We start from the raw sequence: 18,944 nt of genomic DNA on the forward strand, positions 1-18,944 counted from the left end.
GGTTGAAGGCAGATGTGACACTGATTGGTGAAGAGAACGTGATCCCAATCCTGAGCGGTCCATTCGGCATGTTGTTGGGCCATCTGCACCGTGCTGCATGGTGTCGTGGTTGCAAAGATGGACCTCGCCATGGACGTCGAGAGTGAAGTTGCGCATCATGCAGCCTATTGCGCACAGTTTGAGTCGTAACACGATGGCCTGTGGCTGCGGGAAAAGCATTTTTCAACATGGTGGCGTTGCTGTCAGGGTTCCTCCGAGCCATAATCCGTAGGATAGCGGGCATCCACTGTAATAGTAGCCCTTGGGCGGCCTGAATGAGACATGCGATCGACGGTGCCTGTCTCATTGTATCTCCTCCATGTCCGAACGTTGTTGAGAGCCCTTCCTAGCACAAAAGTAACAATGCGGACGCAATCGAATCGCGGTATTGATCTTCTAGGCATGGTTGAACTCCAGACAACACGAGCCGTGTACCTCCTTCCTGGTTGAATGACTGGAACTGACCAGTTTTCGGACCCCTCCGTCTAGTAGGTGCTGCTCGCGCATGGTTGTTATTAAATATTTTGGCGTGTTTAATGAGGTCTCTGAACAGTCAAAGGGACTGTTTCTGTAATACAATATCCACACTTAATGTCTGTCTTCAGGAATTCTGGGAACTGGGTTGATGCAAAACTTTTTTTGATGTGTATAGTTACCTCTTTAAGGAGTAAGGAATTTTAACTGTACCGTCACAATACATACATTCGCTAACGAGTTCCACAACGAACAATCTAGCACAATTTGAGAAGAATAATACATACGACACAAGAGCAGCAAATGACTCGTATTACCCATTACTGAAGCTGTCAGCGGCTGAATTGGGAGTTGAATACATAAAAAGATAAAAATTTTGACAGGTATCAAGGAATTTTTAGATCCATCCTATCATCATATCTCCTGGACAGTTCCTTCTATTCTATGGACGAATTTTTATATAAGACCAGAGAACCTGTGGAAAAACCTAGTTTTTAAGTGTAATTGCATGAGTGCTTGACTAGGACTAAAAATATTTTCATTAATGTAAACACTAATCATGTACACATATTCTATAAACTGACCTGTTACACATCTTTTCAATAGAAGAATCGTTCAAATGATCTATGGAACACGTAACTAACAATCCAGCCAAATTACCAAACAATCAGCTTCTCTGCTTTCTTTCCTGTGGATTAAAGCATTTATAGCATTGTTTCAACCTTCTAGTATTGTCTTTGTACACAAATATTCTATGAATAACTGGAAAAGTTTTGCTTTCACTATTTCTCCCTTCTGATCTTGTTAGCATCATATCTTAGGATTTTTCCTGTTTCCATGCATTCTACTGCTGTCGCTACTTCTTTTGGTATTATTTTCAGAACACACTCTTTATCACAGTCTATTACATGAGTATTCCTTTCCATGGGTACATATAGAGTTCGAACAAACCTTGAAAAACTTTTAGTATAGTCTCCTGATTTGTCATAAGAATGTTATGTGACAAACTGCCTATTGGCTTGTCTCGGGTTCTTCGACCGACGTTCATCTAATGATTTTACTGACGTTTCGCCAGCACGAGTGGCTGGCATTGCCAAAGCTTCACCCTCAATTGCCGGTGGTGAACTGAAGCCGAGCTCGCGGCCGCAAACTATATGTACCTGGCGCGCCAACGTCCGAGGGCTTTTCCGCGGTCATTTCCGGTACGTTTCTCCTCTTGCTACCTGCGACGGTCGTTCGCTGCAGTACGGGAAGCCAGGATCCGTTTACCGTAAGGATTTCCTCTTTCTTGTTTAAGCTGTTCGCGTGTTTTTGTATTTCTACAGCTTCTCTGAACAAGCGCGTGTGATAGTGCTTCTCCACAGCCAGAACATCCGTGTCGGCGAATTTTATTACGTGTCGCCTTCCGTATCCCATGAACAATCTGAGCCAACTGGGTTTCACACGATCCAAATTGCCGAAATCTTTTTGATTCGTACATAGGAGGCCTCCCTTTATTGGGCACTCAGCAGTGTTGCATCACTCTTTGACTCCTTCTGCATGCTGAATATTCAGGACGACGGTCGTCCAAATTCCCGTCCGGCCAGCCACTTTCAGTATTTCCGTGATTTTCCTAAATCACTTAGGGGTATAAGTACAAATATTGTTATCATTAGTACTTTCATATGTACTCACTTCAGTGTGTTAGTTGTTTTTTTCTCTGCGCCTAACAGTCTTTCCACAAACACGTCACATAATTTATTTACTACCTGATGTTTCCTGCATTGTCTAACTGCACCACTAAGTGGACTGTCAATATAGATTAACCATTTTGCATCCACACATCAACACTGACCTCATGCCCAGGGAAGATAAGCATTAGTGGCTTTCTCTTGCAACACATACGTGGAGCTACTAGCCAACCTATAAGCATACTGTTCCTAATAGCTACAATTGCTAGTCTGTAAATAAAGTAAACACTGATATAATATAGTTCAGTACATTGTCCTCAGCCACCAATTGCTCTTATACCTATAACAAGAAAACGGTAAAACGTCAACCGAAATTTCTGTTGAATAAGCAGAGTGAGTTTTACTTGAATGCTCATTTGGATTTACTTAGAAACCTTCTAGTTTGAGCAGCGTCGAGCGCCGCAGCAGCCAGGCGTCAGTCGTGTGCGCCGGGCACTAGCGACGAGAAGACTGGGCCTTCTTCCACAAGCTCCGCCACAAGAAAACAAGAACTCCATACAGAGAAGCCAGGAGGCGGCGCCAATAAGATTCCACTCTGAATGTGTCATCGACTATCGAGATTTTAATTAATACTCACTGTTTTGTTAATTACATCACATTTACGGATAGGCTTAATTGCTTAGTCATGCTGAAATGTTCCGATTTATTCGTGTAGTGTTACTTTTAAACTTTTTATTCTGATATTTACACAATCGTATGTTATTTACTTTGCCGGGCTAGTAGCATCTCATTATTACTCTTGACACGTTTTATGTGGAGTTTAAGTATGAATCTAATTCCACATATTTCGGGTCAGTTCATGTTTTATTGTCAGATGCTCATTTTGCCATATGAAGTAATTTTAATTAATGACTACACAAACTGAATTTTAACTAATAAATTTACGACACTGGTTACTCATGTACCCTTGCTATAGTGCCCTCTGCTGGCCTCAGTTATTTATATAAATACTGTACACATCCAGGACATCACCAGCTATTACTATGTACATACATATATAGATTCTGACATTGATACCTACATCAGAACATTTTACGTTATGTATGGCTGATATGCATAGCTGTTAATCATATAAATACTCCTTATTTTTCTTATGTACACACTTCAGCTAACTGAACTTGGTTACACCACCGTTTTTCTATTTATAACAGATATGAAGGTGGCAGTAGCCGAAAGGGGAATTCTCAATTGTATAATTTGTGTGATCAAGATGGGCATTTACAAATAAAGTGCCATAACATGTTCGTAGACTCATTTACAGATTTTATGTCTTCAGTAGATATAAGTGTGTGTGTGTGTGTGTGTGTGTGTGTCTGAGAGAGAGAGAGAGAGAGAGAGAGAGAGAGAGAGAGAGAGAGAGAGAGAGAGAGAGAGAGCACAAGTGTACACATGTATGTGGTATGTCCATGTCTATGTATATGTAAATACGGATCTATATAAATATGTCGTTATATGCCTAGATACACTATGTGATCAAAAGTATCTGTATACCTGGCTGAAAATGATTTACAAGTTCGAGGCGACCTCATTCAGTATGCTGGGATTCAATATGGTGCTGGCCCATCCTTAGCCCTGATGACACCTTTCACTCTCGCAAGCATACGTTCAGTCAGATTCTGGAAGGTTTCTTGGGGTATGGCAGTTCAGTCTTCACGGAGTGCTGCACAGAGGAGAGGTATCGATGTCGGTCGGTGAGGTCTGGCACGAAGTCGGCGTTCCAAAACATCCCAAAGGTGTTCTATAGGATTAAGGTCAGGTCTCTGTACAGGCCAGTCCACTAAAGGGATGTTACTGTCGTGTAACCATTCCGCCACAGGCTGTGCATTATGAACAGGTGCTCGAACGTGTTGAAAGATGCAACCGCCATCCCCGAATTGCTCTTTAACAGTGGGAAGCAAGAAGGAGCTTAAAACATCAATGTATGCCTGTGCTGTGATAGTCCACGAAAAACAACAAGGGGTGCAAGCCCCTTCCATGAAAACCACGACGACACCATAACACCACCGTCTCCGAATTTTACTGTTGGCACGACACACGCTGGCAGATGACGTGCACCGGGGCATTAGCCATACCCACACCTTGCCATCTGATGGCCACATTTTGTACCGCGATTCGTCACTCCACACAACGTTTTTCCACTGTTCAGTCGTCCAACTGATACGCTCCTTATACCAAGCGAGACGTCGTTTGGCATTTACCGGCGTGATGTCTGGCTTATGACCAGCCGCTCGACCATGAAATCCAAGTTTTCTCATCTCCCACCTAACTCTCATAGTACTTGCAGTGGATCCTGATGCAGTTTAGAATTCCTGTGTGATCGTCTGGATAGATGTCTGCCTATTACACATTACGAGCCTCTTCAACTGTCGGCGGGGGTGAAAAACGCACCTTCGATGTTTCAAAAATTGTTGGACGGGGATTTTAGAGGTCTTAAACCGTATCACTGCATCATGTGTCTTGATGATATAAACTTCTTTGTGAATGACATGGAAGAGCACATACAACACCTAAGGGAGGTATTCGAGAGATTAAGGGCTGCAAGTTTGACGATGAGTAAAGAGAAGTGTAATTTTGTGTTAGAAGAGGTGGCATATCTTGATCACATAATTAGTAAGAACGGCGTTAAGAAGGACTCCTAAGGTTAGTTAAAGCTATATGTGAATTTCCTGTAGCTGAATTGGTGTAGGGACTGCAATCATTCCTTGATGTCGCAGGTTAAAAGGTTCATAAAAAGATTTGTGGACATTACGAGACCATTAACACAATTGTTAAATAAAGGTTTAACGTTTGTATTGTTGGAGGGTTGCCAGTGTGTTCTTGAGAAACTGAAGGAAGGTTTTAATGGTGAGTCCAGTCTTAGTATTTCCAAATTCCAATAAGGAATTCATTCTGTTATGCAATGTGTCCAGCCATGCACTCAGTTGTGTGCTGAGTCAGGAGGATGAGGGCGTGGAACATCCAGGAGTCTACGCATCAAGGCAGATGAACTCAGTGGAGAGGAACCACTCTATGCCTGAAAAGGAAACGTTGTGCCTTATTTATGGAAGCACCTGTTTCAAGTGTTATCACTATGGAAAGAAATTTCAAGTGATAATGAATCACGAAATGTAAAAATCGGTGCTGGGGTTGAAGAATCCACGATGGGCAATACCATTTAGTAAATTTGATTTTGAGATCACACATAAACCAAGAAAGAAACAAGGGAACAGAGATGGATGGAGTAGGAAAGCAGCGGTATTGTAAATAGGAGGTAGTGAGCTTATTCCGTGAACAGTCGCAGTTTTGTGTGCCAGATGGGTTGCTGTGCAGACACACTAAGTTGGGACCGCGAATGGCAGTACCAGCACAGTTGAGAGATTAAGCATTAAAGGAGATGAATGATCACGTGTTTAGCCGGCCGCTGTGATGAGCGGTTCTAGGCGCTTCAGTCCGGAACCGCGCTGCTGCTTTGGTCGCAGGTTCGAATGCTGCCTCCGGCAAGGATGTGTGTGATGCCCTTAGGTTAGTTAGGTTTAAGTAGTTCTAAGTCTAGGGGACTGATGACCTCAGATGTTAAGTCCCATAGTGCTTAGAGCCATTTGAACCATTTGATCACGTGTTAACGGGTCACGTGGCATGTTTCTCTACCAACAGGAGAACAGCAGAGAGGTACTGGTGGAGGAATAGGAAGGCAGACGTGGACTAATATATGCGGAATTGCATATAGCGTGCACAGAGAACGGATTTGTGTCAGACAAGAATACCACTGCAGTGGATACCTAAAGCATTAGCACCGTTACAATTACTCAGGACTGATGTCTTAGATCCTTAGAACAAAACACATGCAGGGAACAAATACGTACTCACGATTATAGACCATATCTCTAGATACGTGGAAATGGTCGCGATGCCAAACCAACAGGCAGCAGCAGTGGCGCAAGTGCTAGTAAACAGGAACTAAGAAGCAGTCCTCTACATCCGCAAGGAAGTGGAAGAATGTAAAGGGCTCATAGAACTGTAGGGAAGATGTTGGGATACTATGTGGACGCACGCCATACAAGTTGGGATGCCTATTTAAGGTATGGGGTCTCAGCATACAAATCGAAGCAGCACACGAACACGCGAATGCAGAATTGTCACCATATGACGTAATATTTGGGTGTAAGATGCCACCGCTATTCGACATGTTAGAAGCTAGGTAGGGTAAGACAAGACAGTCTGTTTAGGACTTCACGAGAGTGATAACGGTAATAGGGAACAGGGTGCACGGAGGTAATACCATGGCAGTAGAAAATCAAGAAGAAGTGAGCCGTACAGCAAGAATGCCACAGTACAAAGATGCCGTATGGGTAATTTTGTGGACTTCCTGCATCCCGAAGGGGAAGATCAAGAAATTTTTTTGCAAAATATGAAGGGCCAGATCAAGTTGTGGAAAGCAGGTTGCCAGTGAACGTCAAGATCCAACTGTCGACAAGGACGACAACCGTCCATGTTGGATGTCTGAAACCGTTTCGGGGGAGTCCACCGGTTATTCCACGTGTTGTGCGGCTGGAACGAAAGAAAAAACCGAAAAAGAAGGTGTACAGGAGCGAGCGGGAGGCTACAGACGAATCAAAAATAGGAAAACCCTGTGAATGAAGGCCTACGAGATAATGAATTTTTTATGTTTGTCGGGTATACATATAGCATAATGTTTAGTGTAGGCAAGATAAACTGCTGCGGGGCATCAGGGGAATTTTAGGGTGAGGAAATGGTAATAGGAATCCCTGCACTCAGAGTGGGTACGTCAGGGGACCAGATGGAGAAGGCGCGGATCGTAGCCATTTTTATGGCATCGTCGTAGTGAAAGCATTGCGTAAGCAGCAACTGTATGGGGGAGTGCTGTTTGTAAAGCAGAAAACGTGGTAATTACCAGTCACCGCTAGGTGATACAGGTGATATCTTACGCATGGGAAGAGTAGAACGAATTGGGAAGACTGGAGGAAGCATTCGACTGTTTCCGGCAAGGTACAAAGAGTCATGGAATGCTCAAAAGAGTTACGGGCGGATGCATGATGCTACCTGGGATTTACCTGTGTGAGAAATTGAGAGACGAGAAGACAGGTTCTGGGGATTATACCCAGTGCAAGGAGGATGAAAGGTTGGATGGAGGAGGAGGAGGAGATTAGTGTTTAACGTCCCGTCGACAACGAGGTCATTAGAGACGGAGCGCAAGCTCGGGTGAGGGAAGGATGGGAAGGAAATCGGCCGTGCCCTTTCAAAGGAACCATCCCGGCATTTACCTGAAGCGATTTAGGGAAATCACGGAAAACCTAAATCAGGATGGCCGGATACGGGAGGTTGGATGGAAGCAGGAGGCCGACTACTGAAAACTGTGTTCAACAGCTAACGAGGAGGATACGAAGAGAATGAACGAAATATTGGAAGTGGTAAAACAATAGGTAAAAAGAAACAAGGCTGCAAGGGAGTGGCACACAACGCTGTTCACTAATTTCGAGAAAGATGGTTTAAACAATAGTCGGTTATTATGCCAGCTGACTGGGGAAGTAATGAGTTGTGCATGAACTGTGAAAGCCTCAGTGAACCAGAACGTAAAGATGTTGAAAGCCAAAGTGGAGATATTAGGTAGGGAAATAGTGATGACGAAGTGGTTACAAACCTTGCAAAACAGTGTGTAGGCAGCACACAAAGAAGTACAGGAATTGCAAGAAGCCATCCAGTAGGTTTTGTCAGGACAACTGAAGTGAACTTATTGTCACCGGATCAGTGCCTGGAGGGGCTACGGAACCTGCAAAAAGAACTACGACCCGAATTTGTCATGAAACCTACCCATGAGAACTTGGCTTTCTATTTTAAGAGAAGAGGCGAGGACTGATGGAACGAAGATGTATATTTATGACTCCTTTCCAGTAGCAGGAAATCAGGCACAGTACCAGTGTGACGTACGCCATACATATCTCATCAAGTGGAGCATGCCGAAGAAGTTTGTCAAGTTAAGGGTGCATCGGTTGTTGCTAATTGCAGATAACAAGAGTGGGCATGAATAAATGGAGGAAGTGAAGTTACGGAAGTGTTACAGGGGTGAAGTTACGGTTTGTCCAAACACAGTAGTGAGAGAGGCTCAAAACTTTAGCACAGTGAAGTTATTGCTGCTTCAGAAAACGGAAAAGGATAGCATGAAAGAGGTGATTAGGCCTGAGTTTTACTTCCAACAGGTTGAGGCAGACTGGCTGTGTTCTACCGTCAATAAAGTGATTGTAGTAGACAGTTCCTACGAACAAGGGAAGCTCAAGCCAGGAAAGAGGATGGAACTGGATAGGAGTGGATTGCTAATGAACGGGACATCATGCGAAGTACTGAGACCTACTTTCCGTCTGCCCGCTACAATTTCGGGATTAACACATCTGATCATTTCACAGCCTCGGTTCTATTGGCCAGAGAAACCTTGCGAATTCAGTGCATAGACAAACTCGTTAACGAGCAGGAGGGGCGAATATCCGTGAAGACGCTAATGCAGCATAGGGATCAGCACAGGGAGAATCAGTTCCAGAAAGAAACAACATTGACCATTGCCATATCAAGCACCACAGCAACACCTACTCTGCTTAGCAAAGGACTTGTTTACATATTCAAGAAGCGGAACACGAGACGAAGTTCGGATCCAGCCACTGTTCAAATCCCGATGGACTGGATCCCAGAGCCTAAGAGGCAGCAGATGAAGCTAAAAAGGAACGGTGGGACCTTAGTATAAGTAGTGCACCAAAAAAATGTACTGGTAACAGCAATTTTGAGAAAGAGCGGACTAGAGATAACTGGGCCACCCGCCAGGAAACTTGCTACTTTAATCTACATACGGATAATCTATTTTAAGGTGACCCGAGGGACTGGATCTTGTTAAAGAAGAGGGCAGTGTAGTGCACCAACCACATTTAGTAAGAAAAATGCGTGAATTTGGAAGTGAATTGCAGCAATACCAGCCACAGGCAAGTGTGGGTGTTAGGCTTTACAAAATATAACACAGCCTTTGCAATGTTGCGAGGCAAGAGGGTGTGGAATTAGATGACACAGTGGACCACAGTTCACTTCTGGGCAGTCTGCCCTGAGACTGTGGGACCTGGAGCCACCGCCAATACGGGCCAGCACCGGCTATGGAAAGCAGTTCGCCGGCCATCAACTCAGGGGCAGTGGATCAGTGCCATTACGTCACCAGCTTGTGGTCTTCTGGACAGCACGGGGTGCGCGAGCCATGCCACAACGCACACAGGCGCCATTAGCCAAGGCCGTCCGGAGCTGGATCACCACTGACTGACACAAGCACTCGCATCTAGGGGCCGTCGCCCCGCCCACACTGTGCTCTATCAGCAATGCGGGGCGAGAACACGCAGGAGGCCGCTGAATGACACCTGCCAAGCTGCTGCTTCCTGTACTGATCTATGGTGGGGCACCACAATAAAGCATTTGATGTTACAGGCTGTTTAATTGGTGACACGCGCTGTCTCCCCAACCCATCTCCATTAGTAACTTGCAATTTAGATGATCTCCAATTTCTGTTTTATTATTTTGTAGTGACATATGTTCTTTAAACCGGGGCAAAACATTTCTCGGGTTCCCGGGTTCGAGTCCCGGCGGGGTCAGGGATTTTCTCTGCCTCGTGATGACTGGGTGTTATGTGATGTCCTTAGGTTAGTTAGGTTTAAGTAGTTCTTTGTTCTAGGGGACTGATGACCATAGATGTTAAGTCCCATAGTGCTCAGAGCCATTTGAACCAAAACATTTCTAGCCATTTGACCTATATACTGTGTTGGGGATGCAGGAGGACGGCGTAGGTTACCTTTAATCAGAAAGATTCTTAACACTTAATAATAAAATAATATTTATTAAATATGAAGAAATACTCAACTTTAATGATGCTTCCTCTTGTGAAATGTCCGGCACAATTAGACGTTTGAAACTATTACGAGTCCTGTCACTATGCCTCCGCGTGATGCCTACGTACAGTCCAGAGCTGGTATACGATGCCTACGGAGCGTAAGTCTCGGAGACGACGGACGAACACTGCAGTTTGTAGAATCGGCAGCAACTGGCGACTAAACAACTTGTCGCACTGAACAGAACTGTCCGCCGTAGCTCAGTGCCCCGGTATTTAACGAGGCATTGACCAATCACTATCCACACACGTGATGCCCATGGGTTGGCAACTGCGGCCCCTGACGGACCAAAGTCTAGTTCGTACTGTCAACCCAAAAAGATGCTGCGCTACAAATATTTTGAGCGCTACTTATCGATTGTGGTGCGCTACTCTCTGGCGCCGTGAGTACCGTCACCTCACACTGTTATTGACCATCGTTGCATTTAATGTTGTACACTTGATTTATGTGTATCATATTTTCTAAATTGGAGAGTTTTGCTTGGGTGAAAGCCAGCTGGCTCTTATTGTAGAAAAATGTAAGGTAATGCGGATGAGTAGTGAAAAAAACTAATAATCGGATACTGCATTAGTAATATCCTGCTTGACACAGTCACGTCCTTTAAATATCTCGGCGTAACGTTGCGAAGCGATATGGAATGGAACGAGAATGTGAGGACTGAGATAGGGAAAGCGAATGGTCGACTTCGATATATTGGGAGAATTTTAGGAAAGTGTGATTCATCAGTAACGGAGGACGATAGTGCGAGCTATTCTTGAATACTACTCGAGTGTTTGGGATCCGCACCAGGTCGGATTGAAAGAAGACAACGAAGTAATACAGAGGGGACCTGCTAAATTTGTTACCGGTAAGTTTTCCCTCCCACTGTCACCGAGAGACGGGAAAGGAAACAACCAGTTGCCGTACAGGGTAACCTCCGCCTCGCACCGTACGCTGGCTAGCGGAATATGTATGTAGATGTAAATATTCTTAACCCGGTTTTTCAAAACTTTTTTGCTATTGTACCTCACACTCTTCTTCTGTATTCAACTGTCGCATAAATAGATTTTTGTGTTGGATGTTTCCCTTTCGACGTATGAGTATATTTTACCATATGTACTTGGTTTTAATTTCTTGATACATTTTAGTGACTACTTCAACATTGCTGCCGTTTCTTACGGTGACTTGTTTCAGAATGGCTAATTTATTTCTCATACTCTGTTCACTTAATGCTAACTTAAGCAAATCCTGACAGAGCAGAGCTTCACGCCCGCCAACGTGTGCCTGCCTGTGGCCAGACATTCCACTCTGTTTATTACAGTATGTCTTACGACTGTGCGTAAAAAACGACGCAAAAACAAAGTTAAATCTCCTGTACACCAGCCTAAAGTCAATGGAGACATACAAATTAATACACAGTACTGCACTGTATACTATACCAAACACAGTGCAGCGTGTGGCTCCCAGCAGGCACATGGAGTGATGTGTGAGCCTCTGATGTGTCTGCTGACAGTCTCGTGGCAGTCTATGTGTTAAGGAACGAAAATATGCTATTCAGTATATAGTTGGATGCCGTGAAATTCAAGCTGTAATGAGATCTGTACAAGTGTGTTTCCAGTATATGCTGGATTTGTGGCTAACATCTTGTTTAGTGACAGTCACATCAAGGAAAATGATTATCCCTTCGCATTCACGTTCAACGGCAAATTTTGATTTGGGGTTAAAAGTATTAATCTTTGCAGCAACATCATTGATTTCCTTTACATTCTTTTTCAACAATAAAATGAAATCATCAACTTGTCAGTAACAGTACATTACCTTCTAGCTAACTCTGCGCACTCATCGAAAAATTTCTGCTCTATATTGGTCATGCATATTTCAGCCACGGTACTAGCACGTGTTACCAGTTGCTGAGACTTCTGGTTGGTAACAAAAATTTTACCGTTAAAAGTTAAATTAATTGTAAGCCAACACTAGTTCTAACAACTTTATTGACGTCATCGTTTTTCCGAGAGATATGTTTTATGTACAGTAAATTGTTTTTTTATTAAATGTAGGGCTTCACTGATTGGCACATTCATATATAAGTTCACTACATCAAACAACAAAAACAATATATTTCGGTATTACAACATGTTTGACACTATCAGCAAAGTCATATGCGTTCTTAATAAGAAATAGTTTGCTCAATACATACAAAGCTTTTAACTTTTGCGCCAAATATCTTTTAATAGGTGCATTCTGACCTGTTTGTGCGTTGTAGATGAGACTCAGAGATCTGTCTTGCTTGTGCAACTTAACCTTCGCTCGTGCGACTGGTATTTGCAGGTTCATAAATAGAAAATGTTTCTTTTTAATATCATTAAATAGGAAGTTAGAATTTTGAATTTTACTTTTAAAATCACTATTAAATTCATTGTAGAATCCTTTTTTTACTTCTTTCATTGTACTGTCCTGAAAAAACTTCTCATTTTTAGCTATGTAGTCAGTTTCAGTCATTATGCCTTTGATATTCCCTTTATCCTCCTATATCACTAACGTTTTATGCTTCTTTTAATTCCTCATTTAAACATTGTATTGTTTTCTTATCATTATTTTACCCCTTATTCCTATTTTAAAACTGTTTCAGTAACATTACCAGCAATAACTTTATTTTTTATGCTGGATGGAGTTTTGCTGCAGCGCTATTGCATTTCACCTCAGCTATAATTTGCTTTATTTCATTGTCATCTAGTGTGGGCTGTGGATTACATTAAAATCATTTTCAAAGAAAGGAAATCTCACCATTAGTGACTGAAATGTCTGTTAAATTAACAACTTTGCCGTAGAACTTATGCACGTTCTGTGAGATGTGCTATTTCCCTTAATTTTACCGCTCTCCAGATTTAAATGTTTTATCTGATGTCTCACTTTAGTTCTCTCCTCCTCATAATTTACTTTATTGTCAATTAACTTGAGAGAAATTGTAAAACTGTAATTGGGACAAAATCTTTGTAAGCTTTAAATATTTTATGTACAAGTCACAATTAAGTCTACTTTCATTCCCATTAGCTTTCCTAATCTCAGCCATGACCCATGAAATATAACTCTGATAATGGAATGTTTGTGCCGTTGGCTTTTTATTTTTTATCCGAATTCTTGAATATTTCCGAATCGAATTGCATGCAAGACATTCTTTATTAAATTTCACTTGAAGCCAATGACCTATTACTTTAATCTTTAGTTTTATATAAAAAATTCAATTTCTCAAATAAAGAGGCACATAGGAATTACAGCGTTATTTCACAGGGACGAAATTTCCCATTACTAACTTCCCAGATATCTGGAGGTTATATTGAAATATCTGGACGTTATATTCGATCAGCTGCTTTCATGTAAGTAGCATTGGACCAACATGTCAAAGTAGCTTGCCTTTAGTAGTACACCTACTCCACAAAATATCCAGAAATAGCTAAGTAGCAAATGCAGATATGTTATGCAATATTGCAGTTTCACGTACGGCCTCAGCTGCTGAATATTGTGTCACTGTATGAGAAAACAGCTTATATACAGTTACAGTAGATGAACATTTGAATGATGCCATCAGAACTATTATTGGCGCTATCAGATCTCCTGCCACTCAGTGGTTGCCTGTTTCGCCCAATATTGCCCCTATAGGTCTCAGAGGAAATGATGACAAGGTGCAAATTCTTGACAGGGACCGAGCGAGGTGGCACAGTCGTTAGCACACTGGACTCACATTCGGGTGGACGACAGTTCAAACCCGCGTTCGGGAATCCTGATTTAAGTTTTCCGTCTTTCCCTAATCGCTTCAGGCAAATGCCGGGATGATACCTTTGAAAGGGGACGGCTGACTTCTTCCCCATCCTTTCCTAATCTGATGTGACCCATGACCTCGCTGTTTGATCCCCTCCCACAAATCAACCAATCTTAACAGGGTAAAGCCCCATAACCATTCATTTCTACATACCGATTTCCAGAATTCACCAGCTATATGCCTGAAGTCACGTAAGCCAACTCCGGGTTTGTTTTTGGGTCATAGAAGTTTCCAGTTTCATCAAGAACTGGTAAAAAAAATGCCAGAACGCATGTCCAGCCCAGACCGCCCATTTAAATCAAAGCCCAACATCAAAGGTTGCAGTTTTTGAACTTCCTTGTCGTGAATGATCGAGACTCAGCTGCGTCCGAATGGGACAAGGACGATGTCACCACATCTTGAAGAAGTGCTGTGTGTGATTGTAGTACAGAGTAATAAACAGTAACACATATTGTGGAGAACTGCCCTCTTGACACTTTTAAAGGTGGTCTGAGAGACTTTCATGATGTGGTACTGAGTGCTGTGAATCTGTATGTCTATATTTAAATATTAACCTGTGAATCCATTGTGTATGTGCATGCATATGTTCCGTTACGCTATACAACACCAATTACACCAAAAAACTGGTAAACTCTGTGGCACTTTTTGTAACATAACCTTATACAGATACGTAAATGGCATTTAATTTCCACATATATGGAATTTTATGACCTTTATATCTTAGTACTGATAGCAACAAGGTTTTTATTCCCATTGAGAAATTTAGAAAGTAGAATATTAATGGGAAGTAGGCTACAACTCTGTCTCGGTCTTTTTGCTATTACTGTTTTCTTTCATGTTCGTTTCAGATCGCAGCTAATCTTCCATTCGCTGTAGCTAATCTTTCATTCGCTGTGGAACGGTCTGGTGAGCAAATGACCACTACTGGGCGGGTGGAGCCGTCTTGTTGTGTGTCAGGATGGACTTGACTCCCACCTGGCGTATCCTGGGTTGTTTTGATGGCTTGGGAGATGTGTATGACGTTGTGGGAAGCTACAGCCAAACTATCAGAGAACGTTAACAGTTATTTATTAATCCATTAAAGTCGAACAGTCATTCTGGTGTATCCACGTCTCTGGCTTGGTTTGGGATGGGCTTGTAATATTTCCATTTGGTGTGGTAGGCAACGAGGGCAAAGCAAACGGCCTACAGTATAAACACACTGCCTGTGAGGAGGTGTGCTAACTTGGCACAGCTGGTGCTCCAGCGCTGAGTCGGCGGTGGCAGCAGGGAGTTAGAGGTGACTCTGCGGCAGGCGCGAGGCAGCCAGTGGTGTCTTCTAATTAGTGGCGTCTTCCAGATCCAAACCCTGAAGTGTTTGCTGGAGAGCAATGGAAGGCGGCTGGGGAACTCCAGCAGCATGGAACTGGGTGACAGTCCATTCGTGTTCCGACCACAAAGTAGCAGCAGATATTTCAGTGAACAGTCTCGTAGAGGCAGTGGCAGATTGTCCGCTGCCGAAGGCTTGAATAGTGAGGCAGCAGTCGCCGGTTGGGACCGACGGCGACGTTGGCGTCTACAACGCAGTTAAGTCGTATACTCCGAGGCTACATCAGCAGAACTTGTGGTGATCGCTGACACATGACAGGCACCCTGCATGGCACTGCTGTTCGTTTCATCTTCTCGGATGGGCTTGGGGTTTAAAGGCAACTGTTGCAGAAAGGGCCGCGTTTGCGTGTCACGCGGAAATGTCTGGAACAGGGTCGCTGAGCGAGGTCCAGTGTTATCACATGGCAGTGGACCGAGTTGGAGAAGCTTCCCGAAGGCTGGTCACTGTCACAGGCCATAGACGTGTGGAAGTCCGACAGCACGGAAGCGCTTCAGTGTTGCTGAAACTGCCAAACAGGCCGGGTGTTGTCCTGCAGTGGTCATTGCTCCCGCCCCAGAACTCTTTTTGCAGATCTAGCTGTGTTTATTCCGGTACACCTGTATTTTATGCTTGACAGCGTTTGAATATTTTGCATTCAACGATACCAGCAAAAGAAATTATTTCCATTTGAAAAATGGAAGTTTGTACCAATATCTCTGCAATAAATACGGCTATGCAAATACACTACACCTCGTTTAGTAAGGATCTTCTAACAGTTCAACTGGGTGGAAACAGAATTACGATGTATTAAGCAGTTTCGGTAACTAAACTGACACAACGAAGTATGGAAACGTAAGTAAAAGTAGCAGTATGTGGAACCCAGCACGTGTCTTTTGAGTTTTCGGCACATTTATGAAGCGCTGCATGACGAGTAAACAAAATCCTCGCATACAAAAAGTATCTCTAGGTTTGCACTTGCGAGTGGCTCGGAGAGAGCCACTATGACGGCGCACGCGATACAAAACCGGCTGTCGCGCATATAAATAGGCTAACAGGCATGCGGGCGACGCGGTCTAAGTGAAGACGCGCAGCCATCATTAACGGCGAGGACTTTGTTTGACGCCGCCCCTGCTCTCCACTTCGCAATTAAACCCTCTCGTACGCGATTATAGCACGGTGTTACGCGTGTTAGAGTACGACACGAAATTCCGAGAGGCCTCCCGCGTAAAACAGAAAGTCGATACCACTTGCGTGTAATGCGCGTTCTTACGGTCTAATTGTATATTTTCGAAAACGCGTTGCGGGGCTCGTATAATGATGTGCGGCGACAGACGTCATTACCTGCTACTCGCACCGTCCTCAATAGCGTCCGCGTCCAGCTTTGTTTCGATAGTCGAGTCGCTATTTGAACTTCTCTCGAGCGCGTTCGAAAAAAGGAACCTTCTCGTTTACCTTCTAATGAAGTTACGATATTTTGGGGGGAGTGTGTTTATCGGCAATGTGCGCGTCACAGCCGCGCTGGGGCCCGTGTCTTGTAGCCGAGCTTCTGCCCAACTTCCCTCGGGAATTAGTTAATTAAAGCGATTCGCTCGTGGAGAGTACATCGATATACGCACCTACAGTCGGAGTATTTGTCATCGGTTTGGCCGGGACGGGTGGAGGGAGAAACAATTATCGTTTCGGAAACTCCACACATGTGGCTTTCATATGGGAAGACTTACAGCCCTGAAACAAATCAAATTATTTCAGGCCCTATTCCTTTAGTGCGGAGTATTTGAAATAGCCAGCAGTTAGCGCTCCGCTACAACCTACGGCAATAAAAATAATTTGTAGATTCCCCACCTCTGGCTTATAGGCGCTCCAAGAAGAGAGTGCAGTTTCCATTCTACAGCCCGCGCAGTTAACGAAATGAGAGAGCGAGTAGCGGCAAAATTAAAACCCTCCTGTCGTTATTTACATCTGCGTGCTTCTCCTTTGTTTGCAACCTGTAGAGAGATTCTCACCGTTAAAATTACTACGTTAAAAAAAGTCACACACCTGAGACGACCGATTTCTGATGCCCTGAGATACACAAAAACATTACCACAGAGTGAACATTTTCCGACAATTTAAATATATTTTAAGCGGGCCAGTACATTGGCACTTTATTCTTTTCGTCGTTTAGTAATAATATGTCGTTCTTTGATATCCAAGTGATGAGAAGCTGCCAGTTAAGTTACACGGAAGAGAATATGACACTAAAATGCTGGTATCTTCGATGGAGGAATCAGCCCTAAATTTTATCCTAGTGTTTAATGACAACTACGGAAACCTCGCGCTGATGGGAGAGCCGTCCACTACATCGCCCTAAACTTCGATTTATTTCGAAAATGTGAGCGAAAATACTCGTCTCTTACATAATTTTTTCATTAGCTTTATATCAATGAAAGATGATTTCCAATTATAATACACTAATTACAACTGTTTCACAGTTCCTCTCAGGCTGTAAACTCAATACTCTGGAGCTCGGCATACCTAGAAGTTAACTTCCCACATCTACATCATCGACTCTGTAGCATAGTGTAGAAAAACAACCAAGAATCTAGCTTACGGAATATCTTCGCATATAAGCGATTGGATGGATGAATGTTTTTACTCTTGCAACCCAGTAAGTTAAACGGAACGGCGAATGCTTAATACATACGAAATTAACACCTGGAATTTCCTAAAGAAGCAACATTAAAATGGCAATGTTATCAGTATACATTAAAGAATAACCAAATCGGGATAAAAGCAGTTTCAGATTGCTCCCTAACGATGCTGCTGTCCACTGGAAAATATCGTTGCTGGACAATCGCAAGAAATGCAGAAACTTGCACCAAATTCTCACCTGCTGCAATGAATTGCAGCTGTCGTTAAATGCAGACAGGCCATCCAAATGTAGGATCGGTGGCATAAGATCTGGAGCACGTCAAATCGTTTAAATATTTAGAACTGCAACTGAAAAGCCATGTCAAATAAGACGAAGACATGAAATCAGTATTAAGAGAGGCAAACTGAAGACATATATTTTTGGATGGCTTCTCGGAAAGTGCAAACAGAAGACGTGTTCTATAGTACTGCTCTAGCGTTTGGAGTCTTTGTGCAGTATATGACAGCAGACATCAAAAGAATTTAGAGACGCGCTGCTGCTATCGTAACAGTTTCGTATAACCATACACAAGAGTAATAAAATGCGCCGGTAACTTGAATGGAAACTCTTGGAAGAAAAACGACGCAATTCTAGCAAACCCGGAGTCGGACGAGGACTGCAGACACACTGACCCACCGTCGTGTATCTTGCGCAGAGATCACCGAGATACGTAGATTCATTCTTTCGTCGTTCTATATGCCATGGAGTAGGAGACAAAGCCGTTTGTATTAGAAGGAATTACAGAACGGTGAGTGCAGAAAATGTGAACAGATGTACATCCACACAGACGGATAAAAATGTTAACACGTAGAAGGAGCTGTGCGACATAAACGAAAGTTGGTAGGCGTGTTTTGAAACGTCCCCTTAGAAAAATTTAAAAATGACATGCTAGAAAACCTCTTACGTTACTTGATTTTCAAACAGCTGAGCAGAACTGAATGTACTCAGACATTTCTCTCATTAAGTATTCTGATCAACA

The 18,944-nt window shown here is 43.2% G+C and overlaps 1 long non-coding RNA gene across 1 annotated transcript in view; it reads right to left on the reverse strand.

The window, feature by feature from the left end:
- LOC126185036 (uncharacterized) overlaps positions 1-18,944 on the reverse strand; it is a 1,000,382-nt gene that overhangs the window by 320,314 nt on the left and 661,124 nt on the right. The gene's annotated exons all lie outside the window — the stretch shown is intronic.

Source organism: Schistocerca cancellata, chromosome 4, assembly GCF_023864275.1.
Source record: "Schistocerca cancellata isolate TAMUIC-IGC-003103 chromosome 4, iqSchCanc2.1, whole genome shotgun sequence".
NCBI lineage: Eukaryota > Metazoa > Arthropoda > Insecta > Orthoptera > Acrididae > Schistocerca > Schistocerca cancellata.